The 8,888-nt window shown below is 35.4% G+C and overlaps 1 protein-coding gene and 1 long non-coding RNA gene across 3 annotated transcripts in view; one reads left to right on the top strand and one right to left on the bottom strand.

Annotated features, from left to right (window-relative positions):
- Positions 1-2,101, bottom strand: part of svopb (SV2 related protein b) — a 39,542-nt gene extending 37,441 nt beyond the window's left edge. For both annotated transcript variants that reach the window (XM_048187827.1, XM_048187825.1), the window contains exon 1: positions 1,996-2,101. The gene's annotated coding sequence lies outside the window, so the exon portion shown is untranslated. The remainder of the gene's footprint in view (positions 1-1,995) is intronic.
- A 131-nt stretch (positions 2,102-2,232) lies between these two features.
- Positions 2,233-6,552, top strand: LOC125266825. The gene is made up of 6 exons (XR_007184561.1): positions 2,233-3,218; positions 3,319-3,389; positions 3,495-3,572; positions 3,682-3,877; positions 3,982-4,041; positions 4,156-6,552. It is a non-coding gene; the product is annotated as an uncharacterized LOC125266825 (long non-coding RNA).
- The last annotated feature ends 2,336 nt before the right edge of the window (positions 6,553-8,888 follow it).

The raw sequence follows: 8,888 nt of genomic DNA on the forward strand, positions 1-8,888 counted from the left end.
AGTCAAATAATGTGGCATATCTCCAAAATGCTGCAGTAAAATGTACTCATATGAGGTATGCATACTCTATGGGACGCCCCCTATAGAAACAGTTCATTGTTTTTTTCTACTTATTTGAAATGAGGTGTTTATAGGCCTTTGAAGTCGAATAATGTGGCATATCTCCAAAATGCTGCAGTAAAATGTACTCATATGAGGTATGCATACTCTATGGGACGTCCCCTATAGAAACAGACCATTTGTTTTTTCTACTTATTTGAAATGAGGTGTTTATAGGCCTTTGAAGTCGAAATAATGTGGCATATCTCCAAAATGCTGCAGTAAAATGTACTCATATGAGGTATGCATACTCTATGGGACGCCCCTATAGAAACTGACAATTATTTTTTTCTACTTATTTGAAATGAAGTCTTTATAGGCCTTTGAAGTCGAAATAATGTGGCATATCTCCGAAAATGCTGCAGTAAAATGTACTCATATGGGGTATGCATACTCTATGGGATGTCCCCTATAGAAACAAACCATTAGTTTTTTCTACTTATTTGAAATGAAGGTCTTTATAGGCCTTTGAAGTCGAATAATGTGGCATATCTCCAAAATGCTGCAGTAAAATGTACTCATATGGGTATGCATACTCTATGGGATGTCCCCTATAGAAACAAACCATTAGTTTTTTCTACTTATTTGAAATGAGGTGTTTATAGGCCTTTGAAGTCGAATAATGTGGCATATCTCCAAAATGCTGCAGTAAAATGTACTCATATGAGGTATGCATACTCTATGGGATGTCCCCTATAGAAACAAACCATTCGTTTTTTCTACTTATTTGAAATGAGGTGTTTATAGACCTCCAAAGTCAAATAATGTGGCATATCTCCAAAATGCTGCAGTAAAATGTACTCATTATGAAGGTATGCATACTCTATGGGATGTCCCCTATAGAAACAAACCATTAGTTTTTTCTACTTATTTGAAATGAGGTGTTTATAGGCCTTTGAAGTCGAATAATGTGGCATATCTCCAAAATGCTGCAGTAAAATGTACTCATATGAGGTATGCATACTCTATGGGACGCCCCCTATAGAAACTGACCATTATTTTTTTCTACTTATTTGAAATGGAGTCTTTATAGGCCTCCAAAGTCAAATAATGTGGCATATCTCCAAAATGCTGCAGTAAAATGTACTCTTATGAAGTATGCATACTCTATGGGATGTCCCCTATAGAAACAAACCATTAGTTTTTTCTACTTATTTGAAATGAGGTGTTTATAGGCTTTTGAAGTCGAATAATGTGGCATATCTCCAAAATGCTGCAGTAAAAGGGATATTTATGAGGTATGCATACTGTATGGGACGTCCCCTATAGAAACAGACCATTGGTATTTTCTACTTATTTAAAATGAGGTCTTTATAGGCCTAATCAGATAGTAATCCTTATGCAGTAAGACAGTAACACAATTTAATTCAAGAGTAATTGTCATATATATATATATATATATATATATATATATATATATATATATATATATATATATATGAAAATAACAACAGAGAGATAGAAAGAAATATTAGAAAGAAATACATTAGAAAGAAAAAAGAAATAGATATATTAGAAAAAAGAAAGATATAGTAAGAGAAAGAAACATTAGAAAGAAAAAAGAGATAGATAGATAGATAGATAGATAGATAGATAGATAGATAGATAGATAGATAGATAGATAGATAGATAGATAGATAGATATAGGCAACTCAAGCGCTCTGAAAGCGCGTTCTCTCGCTGCTGTTCCTGAAATTACCGTATTTATAGTAATAGGCGCACACACTTTTTTTTTTTGGCGGCTGGCTTGACCGTGTATTTTCAAACTGCGGCTGGCTTGACCGCAGTAGCGGATGACACGGGAAGCCAGACATATTAAATTTACAAATGTCCGCGCCCCTTCTTAACGTTAAAAATAAAGTGGACAAGCTCTCACATCCAGCATTTGTCTCTTACCGGTTCGTTGTACATGATCTGAACATTATACTTATTTATTTGCTCATTCATTTGACACACGTTAGCTTTTCTGCCTTGCGTTGCGTTTGAATAAAAAGAGAAAGACCGCGGAGTGATCCGAGATACATGAAAGTAGCACCGGCTTGTAACAGATCGGTTGCCTGGATACGGGCAAAGAACGGTCTTTTTTCAGCTGTGTGATGTCACAAAGTAAATACTATATAAACTCGTGGAACTCAGAGCTTGTCACAGACTACCTTCTCCTGCGGTGCAGTGAAGATTGCGCAGCAGAATATTCTATCAACGTTGGATCTTTTACCAAGAAGCCTTGTTGCACATGACAATGTGTTGTTTTTTAGGGGCTAGACGGACGTGTTTGACCATCTCTTTTGCATTGTCTCTAAAAACGTGGCGTTCAACTTAAAAGTAGTTCAAGTAACTATTTTAATATTTGTTTTTCCCACTGCCCTGGGTCTCGCGTTTTTGCATTAACTTGAGCTGCGTTGGAAAAAAGCTCTTTAGGAGTTTGCTGTTTATATTATTAGTATAATATTATAATATTATAATATTATATTAATCTACTGTTAGTATAACCAATACCATACAAATGTTTATTTTAAACAAACTTTTGGTTGATTTTTTTCCCCTTTCTGTAGATGAGAAAGCTGCAGAGAGAAAAAATCAGACTCATTACTATCCTGGCAAAGTGAATTTGGAGTCATTTTTGAAGGATTTTTTTTTCAATCGAACAATTTCTTTACCCAGTTGTGTCCTCTTCATCCATTCTAGTTTTCCCATAGAAGGTTGAGATGATGGAGTTTGGCTGCACTGACCATTTCATGAAATCCTACTATGAGACATTTATGTTGTGTGGGACTTTGTTTACTAATTACATCGAGCACTGGATGATAACTAGGATGACCGAATCTGAACCAGTCAAATAACATATTAATTTCTTGCATTCCCATAGAATACAAAATGTATTCACATTTTGTATACAAAATGTGCAGGGCTGGTGGTACTCCAGGATAGGTTTGAGAATCTCTGCGATAGAAAAAAGCAGTGGAGATCCAAGCTCCCACATCAGACAATACATTTCCGTAGCCACTGATCCACACTGATTATAAAGGCAAGTAAGTATTATAGACAATCAGCAACATTGAAGACTGGGAGCGACACTGAGGATGATGGTCATGACTCTTAATCATGACTCTGATCCAAAGGTGAGTAAATGAAAAAATAATGCACAAAATTATTTTGTGTTTACTGGAGTTTGTTCTGCATATACCAACATCTCTTTGTTGAATTATTTTCCCACTATAGATTAGAGAGCTGAGGAAAAACAGACATCCTGAAACATCCTGAAAACAAGAGCAGTACTTGCTTCTATGTTGGTAAATGCACATAAAAAGCTATTTTTGAAGCATTTTGTTTAATTTCTGAGCTTCATATTTCCAGTTAGCAAATTCTTTACCCAGTCATGTCCTATTCCCTCATAGTTTTCAGAAAGAAGGTTGAGATGATGGACTTTGGCTGCACTGACCATTTCATGAAATCCCACTATAAGAAATTCATAGGTATGTTGTTTGGGACCTTGTTTACTAATTACTTTGATCACTGGATGTTAACAAGGATGACTGAATGCGAACCAGTCAAATAACAAAATAATTTCTTGCATTCCCATAGAAAAAAGCTGTGGAGATCCAAACTCCCACATCGGACAAAACATTTCCGTAGCCACTGAGACACACTGATTATAAAGGTAAGTAATTAGGACTAAACAATCAGCACAAGTGTGCATCAGTGAGCAACAACGAGGACTCTGGGAGTGACAATGAGGATGATGGGAATAACTTTTAATCATCTGACCTCTGATCCAAAGGTGTGAGCAAATTATGAACAAGAAATGCACAAAAATAATTTTGTTTACTGGAGTTTGTTCTGCATATGCCAACATCACTTTGTTGAATTACTTTCCCACTACAGATCAGAGAGATGTGGAGAAAAAATAGCAACATCCCGACGTAGAGTATTACTTGTTTCTACGTATGTTAGTAAATGCACACAAATCAAGTTGTTTTAAAGCATTTTATTTCATTTGTGAGCTTTATATTTCTAGTTAGCAATTTCTTTACCCAGTCATGTCCTTTTTCCTCATAGTTTTCCTAGAGAAGTTTGAGATGATGGACTTTGGCTGCACTTACCATTTCATGAAATCCCACTATGAGACATTCCTAGGTATGCACTGGATTTTAACTGGGAAGACTGAATCTGAACCAGTCAAATAACATATTCATTTCTTGCATTCCCATAGAACAGACAGTGGTTCTCAAACCTGTCCTGGAGTGCCACCAGCCCTGCACATTTTGTCTTCCTATATCTGACACACCCATTTCAGGTCTAGTAGTCTCTACTAATGAGCTCATGAGTTGAATCAGGTGTGATAGATGGAGAAGACATACACAATTTCCAGGGCTGGTGGTACTCCAGGACAGGTTTGAGAATCACTGCCATAAAAAAAGCTGTGGAGGTCCAAACTCCCACATCAGACAAAACATTTCCATAGCCACTGATCCACACTGGTAAGTAAGTATTATAAACAATCAGCAAAAGTGTGCATCAGTGAGCAACAACGAGGACTCTGGGAGTGACACTGAGGATGATGGGAATGATTCTTAATCATTTGACCTCTGATCCAAAGGTGTGAGCGAATAAAAAAAATAATACACAAAATAATTTTGTGTCCTTTAACGGACTTTAAGCACTAATGGATGACACATACCAACACCGTCATGAGGAATGCCACCAACCAAGATTGTTCCAGAAGGACTGCAGAGCTCACATCATGGGAAGCAGCCACATTGACCTTGTAAAATCACGCAAAGGTACATGGTGAAGATCTGCCTAGGGAACGTCTCAGGTTACTTGACGTAACCTTGGTTCCCTGAGAGGAGGAAACAAGAAACTTCGTGCTAGCTCACGCTTTGGGGAAAACTACTTTTCTCCGAAATCCTGAAGCCTGACTGAATCATGCTATTGCATTGCAATAGCCAATGGCACTTGAGCCGTGAAATCTCAGAATTTTTCGACTAACAAATACTGGTGTAGCTCTGTTAAGCTGCACCAGACAGTGCAAATAAACAACCTATCAAGAGCGAGAAAGCCAAAGAGGCTGGGCTAGTGCTACTGTGGGTTATATCCTCACGGCTCTGTCTACGTCATGACGCGACTTTGTTATTATATTTTCTTGACCTATCTGGCTGGCACTGCGATAATCCACTAGTGCATAGCACTGCCTCTGGTGGTCAGGAGGAATGAAACAGAACATCTCTCTGTGAGATGATGTGGCTTTCTACACAGAGTATGGCACACACCATGATAAAAGCTATGTTGATTAGCATTGAAGTATAAATATACTTTACTATCATGAAAATACCCAAGAAGGCTTGAAGAACTCCTATAAACCATAGTGTGTGTATATTAGTCATGTTTAATCAATCAAAGCGTTTCAATCTTTTGTTTATTCAGCTACAGTGATAGTATGATGCCCAAAGGGATTTCCTGGAATGACATGCATTATATCATACTTGTGTATTTGGAGTTTCTGCGTTAATTATTTTCAATTATCATGTGAGAAGAGACCACAGAATGCCCAGGGAACACTGAACTCAATCTTTTGATTAACCTGTCAGTGTATACTTTGCGATTACTGACAAACTAACTGTATGTTATTCTACTTATTATGGCCCTTATGGACATGAAATATTGACCTGAATGTAAGATGTTTCATTTTATTTCAGTTTTGTTTTGCTTTGGTCACAATTTGTCTAAACTGTTCTAAATTTACTGACACACCAAGGTTGGAACAGGCCACAAAGGCATCCTACAACAGGACAGGTTCCAAAAGTAAAATCACATGTTCTCCAAATAGAAATAGATTTTTTAACCCTAAGTAAACTTTAGTAGACGCACATAATTAAATAGTCAAATTCCAGTTGAAGAGCTACACTCCTTTTGAATTCTGAAAAGCAAGATCTGTATAAAGACAGCACTTGAATGGACAAAAACACTAAATTATGCTAAAATGCCTGTTTTGTTGAGTATCTTAGCAAGCACAATTAAACGAGTTAAATGAAGTCTTAAATGAACATAAAGATGTGATGTCTGTCATTAATGTTAATCAAAGAACAAACAAAAACTACAAAATCACTCACTGCTCTTGACTGAATAACATTTGTAGCTTTAATAAGGATTCATCTATATTTAATTTATAATTTATGATGTGAAGACTGTGAAGTGTTTGATAACTTTATTCAATTTTTGTATATCCTACCTGTTAGACCTATAAGCACTGTTTACAAGGTTACATGGGTCAAACACAACGAAAACAGTAACTTTTTGTGCATTTTGACAGGGCTAGTAAAAATCTGAACTGGTCTGACAGGGCCAGTAAAAACAATTGAATGCCCATAATTAATGGCTGAAACTAAAAAAACAAAAAACAATTTCATAAAGACATAAGTAGCAGTATTGGTATCAGTGATGCCTTCTTTCATAAAAAAGATGCCATTAAACAAATATTTAAAAGTCCACTGTCTTTATGTTGTTTCTACATTAATTTGGAGATAAAATATGAAATTATTACAATATAAAATTATATTAAAAACTTAAATGTTAGGTTTTATGGTAACACTTTACAATACGTTTCATTAGTTAACATTAGCAATCTACATTAGTTAACATGGAACTGCACATCTACAGCATTTATTAATATATACAATATATATAATATATATATATTATATATACAATATAATATGTAATATATAATACACTTTGTTAATGTTAATTTCAACATTTACTAATACGTTATTAAAATCTTGTTAACATTAGTTAATGCACAGTGAACTAACATGAACAAACAATGAACAACTGTATTTTCATTAACTAACGTTAACGAAGATTAGTAAATACAGTAACGAATGTATTGCTCATGGTTAGTTCATGTTAGTTAAAGGATTAGTTCACTTTCAAATAAATTTTTCCTGATAATTTACTCACCCCCATGTCATCCAAGATGTTCATGTCTTTCTTTCTTCATTCGAAAAGAAATTAAGGTTTTTGATGAAAACATTCCAGGATTATTCTCCTTATAATGGACTTCAGTGGACTCCAAACAGTTGAAGCTCAAAATTACAGTTTCAATGCAGCTTCAAAGGGCTTTAAACGATACCAGACGAGGAATAAGGGTCTTATCTAGCGAAACGATTGGTCATTTTCTGAAAAAAATTTAAATGTACATGCTTTATATAAACAAATGATCGCCTTCCAAGTGCTTCCGCCAAAACCACACTTTCGTATTCTTCAAAAAGCTTACGCCGTATGTCCTACGCCTTCCCTATTCTACTTGCGGAACCAACGCAGCATCAGTTCCATTTATTAAACTCATTAAACACAACCAAAATGTGAATGTGATTTTAAAATATAATTTTGGATAGATAGAAGTGGCATAGAGAAACGTGTAAACACAATCCTTAAGTATTGCCCAAAAATTAAAGTTAGTCATTTAGATTTTTAATTTTTTTAAATGACAATGCAATGCTGATATTCAATAGCTTCTTTTGAATTGTACAAAAAAATCACAATGTATATTTAGATCACAACACTAGTCTGCCTAGAGCATTTGGGAATGAGGCCAGTCGCAAACTAAAAAAAAGAAAAGAAAAATAGGACACTACGACAGCCCATGTAGAGCATGTTTCATTGTGGGATGTCCATAAATTCAGGTGATGCAGCCGTAATAAGAAGTGTCCCACTTCAACTCTTCTTGGACCTTCTCTTTTTTTTTTTTTAAACTCTGGACACCAACGCACATACAGTACGGTACACTTCTCTGCACCACTGGCACTGTCCCATTCTCTCCCGGGACTCTCAATTGAAACAATCCAAACAGGACGTGAATTTTGTCTTCCTTAAAACATGTACTGCCTGAACTCTAAGGTAAGATCTACTAACTGCTCATAGTAACGCTTATGCTCAAGCTTATTTCTTGAAACGGGAATATTGAGCTTAACCTATATGTATATATATATATATATATATATATATATATATATATATATATGTATATGTATATATATGCATTACTGAATACAGCATGGCATACATATGTTAACATTTCACAAATGTACAGTTATTCTTGAGGTTGTGCAGGCAATATCTTTTTGTGGCAACTAAATCATTTCCTATAGTGTTTGCATTATAAACCTTGTAACATAATGTAATGTTTGAGGATCTAACATCACGTTCTGTTTAGATATTTATCTGAAGTGTGTCGTGTTTAGTTACAAGAAGATATCTGTTTTACCATTGTGCACCACTAACGTATAAATTAGGTCAAAGGTGTAGTCGGGGACACTAATTAGGGCTAGGAACATTAACATGGTGATCTTTAAGGCTATGCTATGATTACATGGATCATTTTAACACCATGATGTATTTATTTTCTAACTGAAAGACGTTCACTGCATTTACTTTTTATTTTTAATTTATTATTTTATTAATTTAAAAATGACCTGTTTTGAAGCCAAGTGTTATCAGAAGCTAAATAATTAGTAATCAGATGTTGTGAATGGTTAGTTTACCTTTGGAATCTTGGCTACTGCAAAATCATTGCACAAGGCTTCAGATAAATACTGAATTTGAAATAGCAAACACTGTGTGTGATACTATCAAAATGTTGCTCCCAATTGGCCCAACATAGCAACATTAGCCCAGCCAATGGTGTGAGTTTGGGGGTGGCCTGTCTGTTGGCCTGACCAATTGGCAGATGATCAGGAAATATGTTTGGAATCAATGTCAAACCAATAAAGAGTCTTCAGTAATACTTCGCT

Source organism: Megalobrama amblycephala, linkage group LG4 (assembly GCF_018812025.1).
Source record: "Megalobrama amblycephala isolate DHTTF-2021 linkage group LG4, ASM1881202v1, whole genome shotgun sequence".
Classification (NCBI taxonomy): Eukaryota; Metazoa; Chordata; class Actinopteri; order Cypriniformes; family Xenocyprididae; genus Megalobrama; species Megalobrama amblycephala.